General features: G+C 40.9%; 1 protein-coding gene across 1 annotated transcript in view; it reads right to left on the minus strand.

The window, feature by feature from the left end:
* Positions 1 to 8,048, minus strand: part of TLK1 (tousled like kinase 1) — a 209,805-nt gene extending 201,757 nt beyond the window's left edge. The window contains exon 1 of the mRNA XM_049712256.1: positions 7,916 to 8,048. The gene's annotated coding sequence lies outside the window, so the exon portion shown is untranslated. The remainder of the gene's footprint in view (positions 1 to 7,915) is intronic.
* Between the last annotated feature and the right edge of the window lie 6,993 nt (positions 8,049 to 15,041).

Below are 15,041 nucleotides of genomic sequence, written 5' to 3' on the forward strand. Positions count from 1 at the left end.
TCCTTGGATAAAAAAAGATGATGTATTGTTGTACAAGCTGTTAAAAAATTCAAAGCTTTCCACTGCTTCACAATTAAGTATAGATTAGTTTAAAGCATTCTACAATATGATCCAACCTATTTTTCTAGTCTTCCCTCTCTCTATGTGGCTAAAACATAGACTCAGAGCTCAGAGCTGCTGTAGCAAGATGCCATAGACTGGGTGGCTGAAACAGTAGACATTTATTTTTTCAGTCTAGAAGATGAAAGCCCAAGATCTGGGTGCCAGCAGTGTTGGTATCTGGTGAGACCTCTCTTTCTGGCTTGTAGACAACTACCTTCTCACCATATCCTCACATGGCCTCTTCTCTGAGCACATGTAGAGAGAGAGAGAGAGATCTGGCGTCTCTTCCTCTTCTTATAAGGATACCAGTCCTATTGGGTTAGGGCCCCACCTTTATGACCTCATTTAACCTTAATTACCTCCTTGAAAGCGCTGTCTCCAAATACAGTCACATTGGGGGTTAGGGCTTCAACATACGAATACTGGGGGGAGAACACAATTCAGTCCATAACAGATATTGACTGCTCACCAAATATCCATGTGCTCCCTAACATTTCCCAGGCTCCTTACAGTCAGTCAGGGTCATGTGACTAGTGGTGGCCAGTTGGCTGCAGCAAAAGACATTTCTGATTGAAGATTTTAAAAGCTTGGTGCATGACCTTCAGTTCTACTTTCCTCTTAATGACCTAGAAGCCATACATTCCAGATGGTGCAGGTATAAGATGACATGGCCTCCATTAGCCTGGGTCTTGAAATGACTATGCTGGGGCAAAACCCCCTGTCAGCTTGCAATGGGCATGTGTCATGAATTAGAAGTAAATCTTTGTGGTGTTAAGCCTTTGTGATTTCAGGGTAAATTTGTAATTAAGCAAAACCTTGCATATCCTGACTAATTCTTAAACCCTATCCTTCGAACTACTAAATAAATGGAAAGATGGTCCATGTTCATGGATCTGAAGTCTTATTATTGTTAAAATGGCAATACTCCCCAAATTGATCTACATATTCAACACAATCCATATTAAAATCTCACTTTTTTTTTAACTGAATTTGACAAGCTAATCCTAAAATTCATATGGAAATGCAAGGGACCCAAAATAGCCAAAACAATCTTGAAAAAAGAACAAAATTGGAGGAATCACATTTCTCAATTTTAAAACTTACTACAAAGCTACATTAATCAAGTCAGTGTGGTACTGGCATAAGGACAGACGTATATATACATGGAATAGAATTGAGAATCCAGAAATAAACATTTACAATCAACTGATTTTTCAACAAGGTTTCCAAACAACTAAGTAAGGAAAGAATAGTCTTTTCAACAGATGATTCTGGGACAACTAAATATTCACATGCAAAAGAATGAATTTGGACCCCTAAAACACACAACATACAAAAGTCACTCAAAATGAATCAAAGGCCTAAATGTAAGGGGTAAATATGACAGCAGAAGCATAAACAACAAAAGAAAAAAATAGATATATTTGACATCATCAAAGTTAAAAATTTTTGTGCTTCAAAGAACATCATTAAAAAAGTGAGAAGCAACTCACAGATTGGGAGAAATTATTTACAAATCATATATGTAATAAGGGTCTTGTATGCAGAATATATAAAGAACTCTTACAACTCAACAATGAAAAGAAAATAATTGATTTAAAAGTGGGCAGGACTTCCCTGGTGGCTCAGTGGTTAAGAATCTGCGTGCCCATGCAGGGGACATGGGTTCGACCCCACATGCTGTGGAGCAACTAAGCCCGTGTGCCACAACTACTGAGCCTGTGCCCTAGAGCCCATGAGCCACAACCACTGAGCCCACGTTCCACAACTACTGAAACCCACACGCTCTAGGGCCCATGTGCTGAAATTACTGAGCCCGCATGCTGAAAGTACTGAAAGCCCGCGCACCTAGAGCCCGTGCTCTGCAACAAGAGAAGCCCACACTTACTGCAACTAGAGAAAGCCCGCATGCAGCAACAAAGACCCAACGCAGCCAAAAAATAAAATAAAATAAAACTCCACATTAAAAATAAATAAATAAAATTTAAAAACAGAAAGAAAACAGTAGAGCAACATCTTTACAAAAAAAAAGTGGGCAAAGGATCTGAACAGACATTTCGCCAAAGAAAAAATAAAAATGGCCAGTTAGCACATTAAAGATGCTTAACATCATTAGTCATCAGGGAAATGCAAATGAAAACCACAATGAGTTACTACTGCACACCCACTATATTGGCTACAAGAAAAAAAGGAAAAAAATTTTGGAGAGGATGTGGGGAAATTATAATCTTTATACCTTGCTAGCGGGAATATAAAATGGTATAGCTGCTTTGGAAAATGGTTTGGTATTTTCTTAAATAGTTAAACATAGAGCTACTATGACCCAGACTTTCCACTCCTTGGTTTATACCCAAGAGAAGTGAAAACATATATCAACAAAAAAACTCGTACATGGATGTTCATACACTATTATTTATAATAGCCCCAAAGTGGAAACAATCCAAATGTCCATCAATTGTTGAGTGGATACCTACGTGTTCTTTTTTTTTGAATAAGTTTATTTATTTGTTTGTTTGTTTTTTGGCTGCACTGGGTCTTCGTTGCTGTGCACGGGCTTTCTCTAGTTGCAGCGAGCCAGGGCCTACTCTGTTGTGGTCATGGGTCTTGAAATGACTATGGACTAAGCCCATGGTCATGGGCTTCTCACTGCGGTGGCGTCCCTTGTTGTGGAGCACAGGCTCTAGGCGCATGGGCTTCAGTAGCTGTGGCTCATGGGCTCTAGAGCATAAGCTCAGTAGTTGTGGTGCACGGGCTTAATTGCTCCGCGGCATACGGGATCTTCCCAGACCAGGGATCGAACCCATGACCCTTGCATTGGCAGGCGGATTCTTAACCCCTGCACCACCAGGGAAGTCCCTACATATGTGTTCTTAATGCCTCCTTAATTTCTGGAATAATCTTTACCTGACCCAAACCTAGAGTCAGCCATTTCTCCAAGGAGTCCTGGTTTCTTTCATCATTAGTGAATGGAATTTAGAACCAAAGATCTGGGCACTAAGTATACTCATTGCTATTGGGCTAGTTGCTGCTAGGCACTATCAATGGACAGAGCTGGGTTTTCTGGTATTAGGTTTTTTTGTGTGTGCGGTACGCGGGCCTCTCACTGTTGTGGCCTCTCCCGTCGCGGAGCACAGGCTCCGGACGTGCAGGCTCACCGGCCATGGCTCACGGGCCCAGCCGCTCTGCGGCATGTGGGATCTTCCCGGACCGGGGCACGAACCCGTGTCCCCTGCATCGGCAGGTGGACTCTCAACCACTGCTCCACCAGGGAAGCCCTTCTGGTATTAGTTTTAAAAATAAAGCATCCTAATTTATAAATTTATAGGATTTCCACCCGCCCCTTATAGTCTTCTGTGAGTATTTATGGATTTCCCTTGATGGAGTCCCACATACCAGAGCCCCAAGGAAACAAACTATGGTAATCCATGGAAAATGCTGGAACATGTAGTGAGAATGAGAAATAAGCTTTTGTTACTGTAAACCCTTGAAATTTGGGGTCATTTGTTACAATCAGCCTAATCTAGCCTAATCTGACTGTTACAGTAATTAGCACAAAGCACTGGACTAGATACAAATATCATTTTAATATAAGTAGCAAGAAGTATTAGGAAGTTAAAATCTTGCTTGCTTTCACATAAATACGTAAGGCATCAGCAGAGCAGAAGACCTATCAGAAATTTCTAACTTGCCAAATTTCCTAAAAAGCATCTGGTACTCAATTCTGACATAATAAAGGCCAGTCTCTATATAACAGAGGTTAAAACCCCAGGAGAAACAGGGTAACAAGGGCCATGTTTTCCATATAAAAATGACTTCACTAGAATATGAGGACTCCATGTCACTGTACAGATTTATGAAGAAAACAGAATTCTTAATAGAGCCTTGGGCATCTGCTCATATCATGAAGGGAAAGCACTCCCAGAAGCAAGTAGACAACATTTGCCTAGAACCTGCTATTATTACACTCTGTGCATATGGTAGCTAAAAACTCATTAGTTCTATAATTCTGGCTGAAGTTGGCAAGCCACCTCCAGAAATATTTCATACAAGCAAAGTGACAGAAGGCAATTTCCTTTGTTACAGGATTAGCTGGTTAGGGTAGTGGTCATGCACACAAAAAATCTTCCAGATAAGCGTGAAAACCACTCTTATGAAATTTATTTGCAGCTTCTGGTAAGTCAGTCTTCATGTCATTGGCCTCATTTTTGTCATCCAAGAATACATTATTGGTCTGATTTACATAATTTCTTTCAAATAGGATTAGAAAATATATTTCCGTAGCCACCATGAGGTAGATATAGATTTTATTTTGTAGCAACAAAAGAACAGGGTGTAGTTGCTTTGTTTTAATTTCCCTCCCACAGCCGCAGTTCCTTCTGTAGGCATTGTTTTGTTTGTTTTCCTCTCCAGTGTACCATCCCCATCCTCTTTCTTTTAGTAAAAATGCCCCAGTAATACTTTGAGGCTCCCTACCACCCCTCGCCAGGTAGAACTGACCTCCTCCCCCATCCTCAGGCTCTAGTGATGAATACAGGATCCAGACCCGGCCAATGAGTATATCAGTATGTCTTGCCCTCATGACTGGTTCAGAGATGGGCATGTGACCCAGTTTGGGCCAATGAGAGTCTCCCTCCGGTCTTGTGCTGAAACTATTAAGAAAGAGATACTCTCTTTCCAATGGATAGAATGTAAGCCTGGAGTTGCTTCTGGAATCTTTGCTACCACTTCAGGAGAGCCTGTCAGACAATGCAGCCATACAGAGGAAAGCAGAACTAAGAGATTCCTGGCTTTATCTTTTGTGTACCTGGATCCAAATAATCTCAAAGCCACCAACCCTGCGCTCTTTTCATTTACATGAGTCAGTAAATACTCTTTTTCCATTTAAACCAGTTGGATTTCTTTCATTTGCAACCATAAGAATTCTAATGCACTCACAATTATAGGACATACAGCCAGAAAAATATTATCGTCCTCTCTGGTATTATCTCTATGACAAGTCATTGAACCAGAAACACAACACAAATAAAATTTCTTCCCAATATAGTACATTTTCCCAAAGAATCTCAAAGCATTTACAATCTCAGAAAACCATACCCTGAAATATAAGAGTCACCTTGAAAGGACACCTAACTCTTGTTTGTAGAGTTGAAAATAACATTGCTCTTTTCCTGAGAATAGGCTATGTGCCAAGAACTGTACAAGGCATTTTATAGTTTTACTGTATTTAATATTCACAACTATTTTATTAGGTTGGTATTATTATGCCTACTTTACAGATAAGGAAGTTGAGGCCCAGAGAGATTAATTTTCCTGAGGTGATTCAGCTCATAAATGAACTCTCCAGCACTTAAATTCATGTCCTTCTGGCTCAAAGTCTGTGCTCTTCTATTTATTTATTTATTATTTATTTATTTGGCTGCGTCGGGTCTTAGTTGCAGTGTATGGGGCTTCTCTCTAGTTGTGGTGCGTGGGCTCTAGAGTGCACAGGCTTAGTTGTCCCACGGCATGTGGGATCTTAGTTCCCAGACCAGGGATCCAACCTGCGTCCCCTGCACTGGAAGGCGGATTCTTAACCACTGGACCATAAGGAAAGTCCCAAAGACTGTGCTCTTCTACGCAACATGGCTCATCTCTTTTCTTATGTCAATATTATGTCAATATTGACCTTTCTGTCAATACTTGCCTACTCAGTGCTGACAACTGGCCTTCCTCCTCCTGAGGTCCTAGCTGCATGGACCAGAAATGGACACCTTACCTGGGCAAGGTAATTAGATCCATTCACTTGGGAATTTAAATGTGAGACCCAGAAGGATGTTCGCTCAGTGGAAGATTCTCGAGCTGAAAAGGCTTATGTGTCACCTGTAAGATGTACTTTTTCAGCTTAAGGAACAATATGGTCCTACGTCTTTCATTTTTCCAATAATTTACTCAAGTTCTCACATGTACTTTTCCAGGGTCTCCTCTGTGAGGACTTCCCCCTGAATTGTGCAAGGCTCCCAGGGGCTTTCTTAGTGCAAAAGGATCCACCCTGTCAAACCTCAAAAAGAAAGAACTAGAAAGGTGATTAGTTTACTAGCAGTATTAGTCTTGTCCCTGCCACACAGCATTATGCTTCAGTGCTGGTCTTGTGCCTGCTGGTGGATGACTGCCTGTCTTCGTTAGCCCAGAGTCTCGTACTTGGCCTCTAAGATCAGACCTTTGTTGACTTGCATTCACTTATTCAACACAGTGCCAGGAGAGCTGGGTCTCACAGAGAATCCAGCTATCAGAATTTTGTGTTTAGTTCAGGTCGCCAGTTTAAACTCACCCTCCTCTTTGGAAAGTGCCATCTTTTTGGAAACTTATTGTCCTCTTCCACCAGAGGACAGGCCCACCTTGGCTGACCCCGATAGGCTACTGGACTTCATTTCTAAGAAAAAATGGGTAGAGGGTCTCTGTTCTTCTGTCCCAAGAAGTCCTTTCCTCAAGAGAAAGTTGCTAATGGCCCTTATATTTACATGATTAAGGAGGGGGCATTCAAAGGATTCCTTCATTAACAATGAAACTTGGTTCCTGGTTTAGTTATTGTTTCCATCTAAGAACACAGACACCTGCTAAAACAATTTCTAACTTGTACCTCACCATACATCCTGTGCCATCTTGAGTCAGAGGCATGACGAGTTAATTAGTAGAGGAAGCTGACTGATGAGAGAGAGAGAGAGAGACTTTCTGAGTTTGCATAAAGCTCCAGTTCCAGTGCATAAGACCTTGCTGTTCTTCTCGCCCTTCTTAAGTTCCACCCATGTTAGTAAGTGGCCACCTCTGTTTAGGAGTTCATATTGCAGGTGAAGGTTATATTCCAGGAGAAGGAAACTTAACAGTACAAAAGACTAATAAAAGGTAATTATGTCCATAATGATTAGTATGAAAAATTAATATACATTTCCAGAATCCCATCCTCCAATTCTTCATCCATTAACTGCCACAAACACTTTAAATAATACTACATGGTCTTGCATAAATAATAAAGAAATTTAAAAAATTTGTGTAACCCTTCTTGAAAATGCTAATGTTGGGCTTGATGCTAGAATTTCTGGGGACTTCCTGGGTGGCACAGTGGTTAAGAATCCGCCTGCCAATTTTCCCAAAACAGGGGACACAGGTTCGATCCTTGGTCCAGGTAGATCCCACATGCCGCGGAGCAACAATGCCCATGCGCCACAACTACTGAGCTCTGCTCTAGAGCCCAAGAACCACAACTCCTGAGCCCACATGCCACAACTCCTGAAGCCCACGCGAGCCCATGCTCCACAACAAGAGAAGCCACCACAATGAGAAGCCCGTGCCCTGCAATGAAGAGTAGCCCCCTCTCGCTGCAACTAGAGAAAGCCCGCATGCAGCAACGAAGACCCAATACAGCCAATAATTAATTAAAAAAAAAAAAAAGAATTTCTGAATGTTCTATGGAGAACACCAAAAGCAAGAACTATAAAATTTTTTTGGTGAAATGGCCAGAGTTATGTAAAGGAGAAATGGGGAAGAGTTCTGTCACTATCCTCCACTGTCGAGCCTGCAGGTATCTCGGGAGCCAAAAGCAGTTGGGAGACACGAAGACGCATTTTTTCATAGGTTTCATGAAATATATATAATATATATATATGCTTTAAAATTATGAGTTGTTTGAAATATATAGAAAATGCAGAGAAGAGTACCCATAAACCTCCCAGATTTGACATATTTTTCCTTTTTGCACCATTGTATCAGTTTCCTAGGGCTGCCATAACAGGTTACCGCAAACTTCATGGCTTAAAAGAATAAAAATTTATTCTCTCACAGTTCTGGATTCCAGAAGTCCAAAATCAAGATGTCAGCAGGGTTGGTTCCTTCTGGAGGTTCAGGGAGAGAACCTTTTCCATCCCATCACTAGTGGCTGCCAGCAATCCTTGGTGTTCCTCTGTGTGTCTTCTCCCCTTCTCTTCTCTTCTAAGGGTACAGTCAGCCCTTCGTATCCACGGGTTCCGCATCCACAGATTTAACCAACTGCAGATGGAAAATATTCAGAAAAAAATGTCTAGAAAGTTTCAAAAAGGAAAACTTAATTCGCCATACTCCTGCAACTATATACATAACATTTACATTGTATTTACAACTATTTACATATAATTTACATTGTATTAGATATTATAAGTAATCTAGAGATGATTTAAAGTATACAGGAGGATACGTATAGGTTACATGCAAATACCACACCATTTTATATAAGGGACTTAAGCATCCCTGAATTTGGGTATCCGCAGTAGGTCCTAGAACCAGTCATCTGTGGACACCAAAGGATGACTACACTTGTCATTAGATTTAAGGCCCACCCTAATTCAGGATGTTCTCATCTCAAGATCCTTAAATTAATTTCATCTGCAAAGACCTTTTTCCCAAATAGGGTCATATTCACAGGCTTTTTGTGGAACATATTTTTTGGGGGGCCACTATTCAATCCACTACAACTATTTACTTCAACTCTTACAAATAAAATGGCACAGATATCATTAAAATAACTTCCTCAACCTTCTTCTATTTCACTTCATCTGCAGTTGTAACAACAATCCTAAGTGTTGCTGCTCTGTAGGTTTTAATACTTTTACTACCTTCGTATCTGCAAAGAATTTGCAGTTGTTTATGTATAGACACTATCTTTGTAAGACTAAAAGATTTCTGTAAATGATATCACCCTGTACATTTACTTTTGCAACTTGCTTTTTCACTGAATATTAATATTTTAAGATTTCCCTATGCAGATACATATAGCTCTGATTTACTTATTTTGACTATGGCATGAATATTCACAATTTATTTATCCATTCCTCTGTTGAAAGAGATTTACTCTTTTATGATTTGGGGTATTATAAACTTTGTGGTCAGGATCAACCCAGGATGTATCTCCCTATCCTTATATATACACACATGTGAGAATTTCTCTAGGATGGATACCTTGAAGTGGAACGAATAGTTGTTGTTGTTTTTTAATTTTATTTATTTATTTTATTTTTGGCTGTGTTGGGTCTTCGTAGCAGAAGGTGGGCTTTCTCTAGTTGCAGCGAGTGGGAGTTACTCTTTGTTGTGGTGGGCGGGCTTCTCACTGTGGTGGCTATTCTTTGTTGCGGAACACAGGCTCTAGGCATGCAGGCTTCCGTAGTTGTGGCACGTGGCCTCAGTAGTTGTGGCTCTCGGGCTCTAGAGCACAGGCTCAGTAGTTGTGGCGCATGGGCTTAGTTGCTCTGTGGCATGTGGGATCTTCCCGGACCAGGGCTTGAACCCGCGTCCCCTGCAATGGCAGGCGGATTCTTAACCACTGTGCCACCAGGAAAGTCCAATAGTATTTTGTTTTCTTTTTTCCCCCTCTATTTTTCTATTCTCTTGAAGAGAATATGTAGATGTTAACTGTTGTTTCTTGAAGGTTTGCTAACACCAGGCTATAAACTGTCTGGGCCTTATTCTGTTTGGGGGATGGATTTTTTTTTTTTTCACTCTAATTTAATTTCTTTAATGCTGTAAGTATATTAAAGCTTTAAAATTCCCTTTTTAGTTAATTCTGGTTTTTTATATTGTCTGGAAAATTTGCCACTTTATGTTTTCAAATGTTTGTGTTTATGGTTGTTCATAATGACTTGGAATTGTGGTTTTATTATATAAGGTCAAAAGGTTGAATATTGGCAATTTCATGTGACGATATAATAATTTCTTGTGGCTTTAAATGTTCTTCCTTCCTTTGTAATTATGAACCCCTTTCATTACTGATATCATTATTTGTACCTCCTGCATATTTTTAGTTTATCACCAAACATCTATTTTACTAGTCTTTCAAAATATAAGATTATCTCTGCTGTTTCTTCTTTTTTGCGGTACGCGGGCCTCTCACTGTTGTGGCCTCTCCCGTTGCGGAGCACAGGCTCCTGACGCGCAGGCTCAGCGGCCATGGCTTACGGGCCCAGCCGCTCCGCGGCATGTGGGATCTCTTCCCGGACCGGGGCACGAACCCGTGTCCCCTGCATCGGCAGGCGGACTCTCAACCACTGCGCCACCAGGGAAGCCCCTGTTTCTTCATTTTTTATTTCATGAATTTCTAGTCTTGTTTTTATTTCTTCTCTTGCTGCCATCTTGTGACCTTTGAATTTACTCCGTTGCTCTTTTTCTAGATTCTTCAAGATTGAGCTCATGGCTTTTTAACATTTCTATTATCTGATATACATGCATTTAAGGCTATACTCTCCCAGATGTATCCAAATTTTACCGAGGCATTTTCATTGTCATTTGGTTCTACATATTTTTTATTTCTCTCTTTTTTCTTTGAAAAGTAAATTATTTAAAAGTATATTTTTTAGTGTCTAAAATACATGAGGGTTTTGTTCATTTATTTACCATCTTTTTAATAATTCATTTAAAATTTTATTTAGAGAAAATATATCAATTTTTGGGTATTTCTCTCTTTTTTATGCCCTAATGTATGATTTATTTTTTAAAGAGTTTATGTGTGCTTGAAAAGAATGGGTATTTGGGGACTTCCCTGGTGGCCCAGTGGTTAAGAATCCGCCTGCCAATGCAAGGGTCACGGGTTTGATCCCTGGTCCGGGAAGATCCCACATGCCACAGAGCAACTAAGCCCATGTGCCACAACTACTGAGCCTGTGCTCTAGAGCCTGCGAGCCACAACTACTGAGCCCGTACACCACGACTACTGAAGCCTGTGTGCCTAGAGCCCGTGCTCCACAACAAGAGAAGCCACCGCAATAAGCCTGTGCACCGCAACAAAGAGTAGCCCCCACTTGCCACAACTAGAGAAAGCCCAAGCGTAGCAACAAAGACCCAGCACAGCAACAAAGACCCAACGCAGCAAAAAGTATAAATAAGAATGGCTATTTTATAATTTTTATGGTGAAGTACTGTTTTTACGTGAAGCTGATAATTATGTAGTTCTAGTCTTCAAGAAGCTTACTGGGTTTTTTTGAGTCTTTGATCTATCAGTTTTGGATGGATGTATTAAAATCTACTATGATTCTAGATTTGTAAACTGATCCTGTTCATTTTTCCTTTTTATATTTTGAGGTCTATTAGGCATATACAAAGATGACAGTTATTTTCTCTTAGCACTTTTAAGACATTAATTCCATTTGCCTCTGACTTCTATTTTGTTGTCTATCCAGCTGTTGATCCAGTGTAGGCAATTTGTCTTTCCCTGCTGTTAGTTTTTTAAGATTTTTTCCTTTGTCTTTAATGTCCTGCTATTCCATTATGATGTTTCTAGGTAGATTACCCTACTTGGGAATCTTACAGAGTCCTCACACTACTGGTGCTGCCACTCAGCACCCATTCCCTATGGCCAATATCCGGTTTGGTCTTACCCTGAGCTATTGGCAACTTCTGGCTCTTATTACTCTGGTTTTGAGTTTTAGCTTTATTTCCATAATTCATTGTTTTCTTCTTTTTTTTTTCATTGTTTTATTTCTCTTGCTTTTTTCTTTAATTTTTTCACATTAAAAAATGATTAAGTAATATTGTATCCAGCATTTTTATGTGATTATAGTAGGAAGAAGTTCTTTGTCAGCTCTGCTGTCCATACTGATGAATCAGAAGGGTCTGAAATCCCTTTTTTTTTTAAGCTTTTTTTTGGCTGCATTGGGTCTTCATTGCTGTGCACGGGCTTTCTCTAGTTGCAGCGAGCAGGGGCTACTCTCTGTTGCGGTGCGCAGGCTTCTCATTCAGGTGGCTTCTCCTGTTGCGCAGCATGGGCTCTAGGTGCGCAGGCTTCAGTAGTTGCAGCACGTGGGCTTCAGTAGTTGCAGCATGTGGGCTCTAGAGCGCAGGCTCAACAGTTGTGGCACATGGGCTTAGTTGCTCCGCGGCATGTGGGATCTTCCCGGACCAGGGATCGAACCCGTGTCCCCTGCACTGGCAGGTGGATTCTTAACCACAGTGCCAGCAGAAAAGTTCTGAAGTCCTCTTTATTCTTCTGTGAGATCGTGAGAAGAAAATACAGCGTCAACTGCTTTCCACTAAGAGTCCAACATTGAGAATCAAGGAATAATATTCTCTTCCATCCAAAATCCCTGTCTGACTTAAGATCAGGATACTTAAAAAATGTGATGACTTACAGAATAAAATGTTTTGTAGAAGTGAGTGATGCCATTATGAAAGGACATATTATTCACATTTTATAGGGGAGAAACTGAGGCTCAGAAGCTAAATAACTTCCTAAAGACAGTAAGTGGGAGAACCAAGATTTTAAGCTATGATTCTGAGACCAAAGCCCACATTTCCCCTACTATGTTGCCTCCTAGGAAATTGTAATCTTTATAACAAGAAGAGACATTTTAAAAAGGTAAGAATTAAAGAATCAGAATACATTTAGGGGCTAAACTGTGTAGTACAGAAAAAACTATAAAAGGAAGATATCAATGTGGAATATATATATATATATATATATATATATATATATATATATATATATCTCCTTCATTCCTGTTGAGAGAAACCAAGTAGCTGCATGTCAGTTGAATGTATTCCTCACAGATAGAATTACCTGTTGAGAACAGTTTTGGAAGAGCTCAGCAGATGGCATTCCAAATGAGAGATGCCCACATGGGCTGTGAAGGCTATAAGGGATTTCAAATGTCTGTGTCTGTCTCTCTGGTAAATGACATTGCTTTGGAAAGGGCGATTTTTTTTTTCTTTGTCTTTTAAAGGCTGTATCCACTTGTAAAGAGAGGCACATTTGCCTTATATGGATTGGATCTAAATCTGTGTGGACATCAGACTGTGTGTGGGAGTTGACCCAATGATATTGGGTGATTCTGAGGTTAGAGGTACTCTAGCTGATTTTTTTACTCTTAATATTTCAATTCTTACTTCTTCATAAGATAAAGGGATCTGACTTCCCAATCAAATATGATATTTCCTGATATAAAGCTGATGGTAAGAGATGTCTCAGGTTTTCATTCTAATGCTTTTTTGTTGTATATAACAGAAAACCCAACTAAAAGTGGCTAGACAATAAGGAATTAATTTTTCCACATAGGAATTCTGGAGATAGAGTGATTTACAGGTTGGTTAATTTAAGAGCTCAGGAGTGTCATTAAAGACTGGCTTTTTCCCTGTGTTCTTGCTCCATCCCCAGTGTGTTGGGTTTTGTCCCCTTGCTTGTCTCATCATAGTTCTGAGATGGTTGCCTCACCTTCAGAAATCTTCCCCTCATACAGCAAAGGAGAGACATCAAAAAAGGGCAGTTTTTCCTCTCTCCCAGAAGCTACCACTCACCCCAGAAAAGTTTCTTTCACACCTCATTTGCCAGAAGTGCCTCACACACCCATTCCTAAACAATCAATGGCAAGGAAAACGGAGTTTCCACAATGTTTGCTAACAGAGGCTCATTCTTTGGGGTTGGAGAGGGCCTCCTTCACTGAGTACATGGTCATGGTAAGGCTGAACCAAATCAGGGTTCTACTGGTAAGCAATATGGGAGGGACTGGCTGTCCATAGGTAACCAATAATACTTGCCACACTTAATGCTTGTTGGACTGGGGAAATGTGCTAACAATTGTTACCTTGGTCAATTGGTTTAAAAAGTGACTATTATTACTTAATCACCAAACAGCTATGAATGACATTTTGTTTTTAACCAGAAATACTTTCTCTTTTTCAGTTCATGAAGCTTGCACCTATATCTAAAAAAACTACAGTTCTGGGGCTTCCCTGGTGGCGCAGTGGTTGAGAGTCCGCCTGCCAATGCAGGGGACACGGGTTCGTGCCCCGGTCCGGGAAGATCCCACATGCTGCGGAGTGGCTAGGCCGGTGAGCCATGGCCGTTGAGCCTGCGCGTCCGGAGCCTGTGCTCTGCAACGGGAGAGGCCACAACAGTGAGAGGCCCGCATACCGCAAAAAAAAAAACAAAAAAAAACAAAAAAAACTACAGTTCTTTCTGCTCAAAACATCATCCTTTTTTTATTATTTTCTTTTTCTTCTTTTTTTTTTTGAATGCGTTGGGTCTTAGTTGTGGCACGCAGGATCTTCACTGAGGCGTGTGGGATCTTTTTCGTTGTGGCGTGTGGGCTCCTACTTGCAGCATGCGGGCTTCTCTCCAGTTATGGTGTACAGGTTTTCTCTCTCTAGTTGTGGTGCGGGGGCTCCGGAGCACGTGGGCTCTGTAGTTTGCGGCAGGGCTCTCTCATTGAGGCGCGCAAGTTGTAGTTGTGGCGCGTGTGGGCTTAGGTGCCCCGTGGCATGTGGGATCTTAGTTCCCCAACCAGGGATCGAACCCACGTCCCCTGCATTGGAAGGCAGATTCTTTACCATTGGACCACCAGGGAAGTCCCCCCTTTTCTTAGGAAAAAAAAAAAAAAAAAAACAAAATTTTCACCACTCCAAACAAGTGAATCTTTTGTCCATTGTTAATCACTGTACCTACTTCTCTGGCCACAGAGCTGAGCATGTGACTCAGGATGGCCATAGTGATTGGTCTATGACGGGCACACGGCTCAGGCTAGGTCAAGTGTCTTCCTCAAGATTCTTCTAACTGGAGATGTAAGAAAATAATCATTTTTTTGAGGGTTAGGGTGGGAGTCACATACAGAATTATAAAGCCTAGACACAAATGCAGCCATGATTCTAGATGATATTAGGTTGGCCAAAATTTTCGTTCGGGTTTTTCCGTATCATCTTACAGAAATAGTTATACCTGTCCTGAAACGATGAGGTCACATGCAGATAAAAATAGAAGCAAGGTTTGGGGTGGAAAGAGGGAAAGAGAAAGAAAGAAGGACAGAAAAAGGAACCCTCCTGCACTGTTGGTGAGAATGTAAATTGGTGCAGCCACTATGGAGAACAGTATGGAGGTGCCTTAAAAAGTTAAAAATAGGGGCTTTCCTGGTGGCGCAGTGGTTGAAAGTCCGCCTGCCTATGCGGGGGACACGGGT

This window comes from Orcinus orca, chromosome 7, assembly GCF_937001465.1.
Source record: "Orcinus orca chromosome 7, mOrcOrc1.1, whole genome shotgun sequence".
Lineage (NCBI taxonomy): Eukaryota > Metazoa > Chordata > Mammalia > Artiodactyla > Delphinidae > Orcinus > Orcinus orca.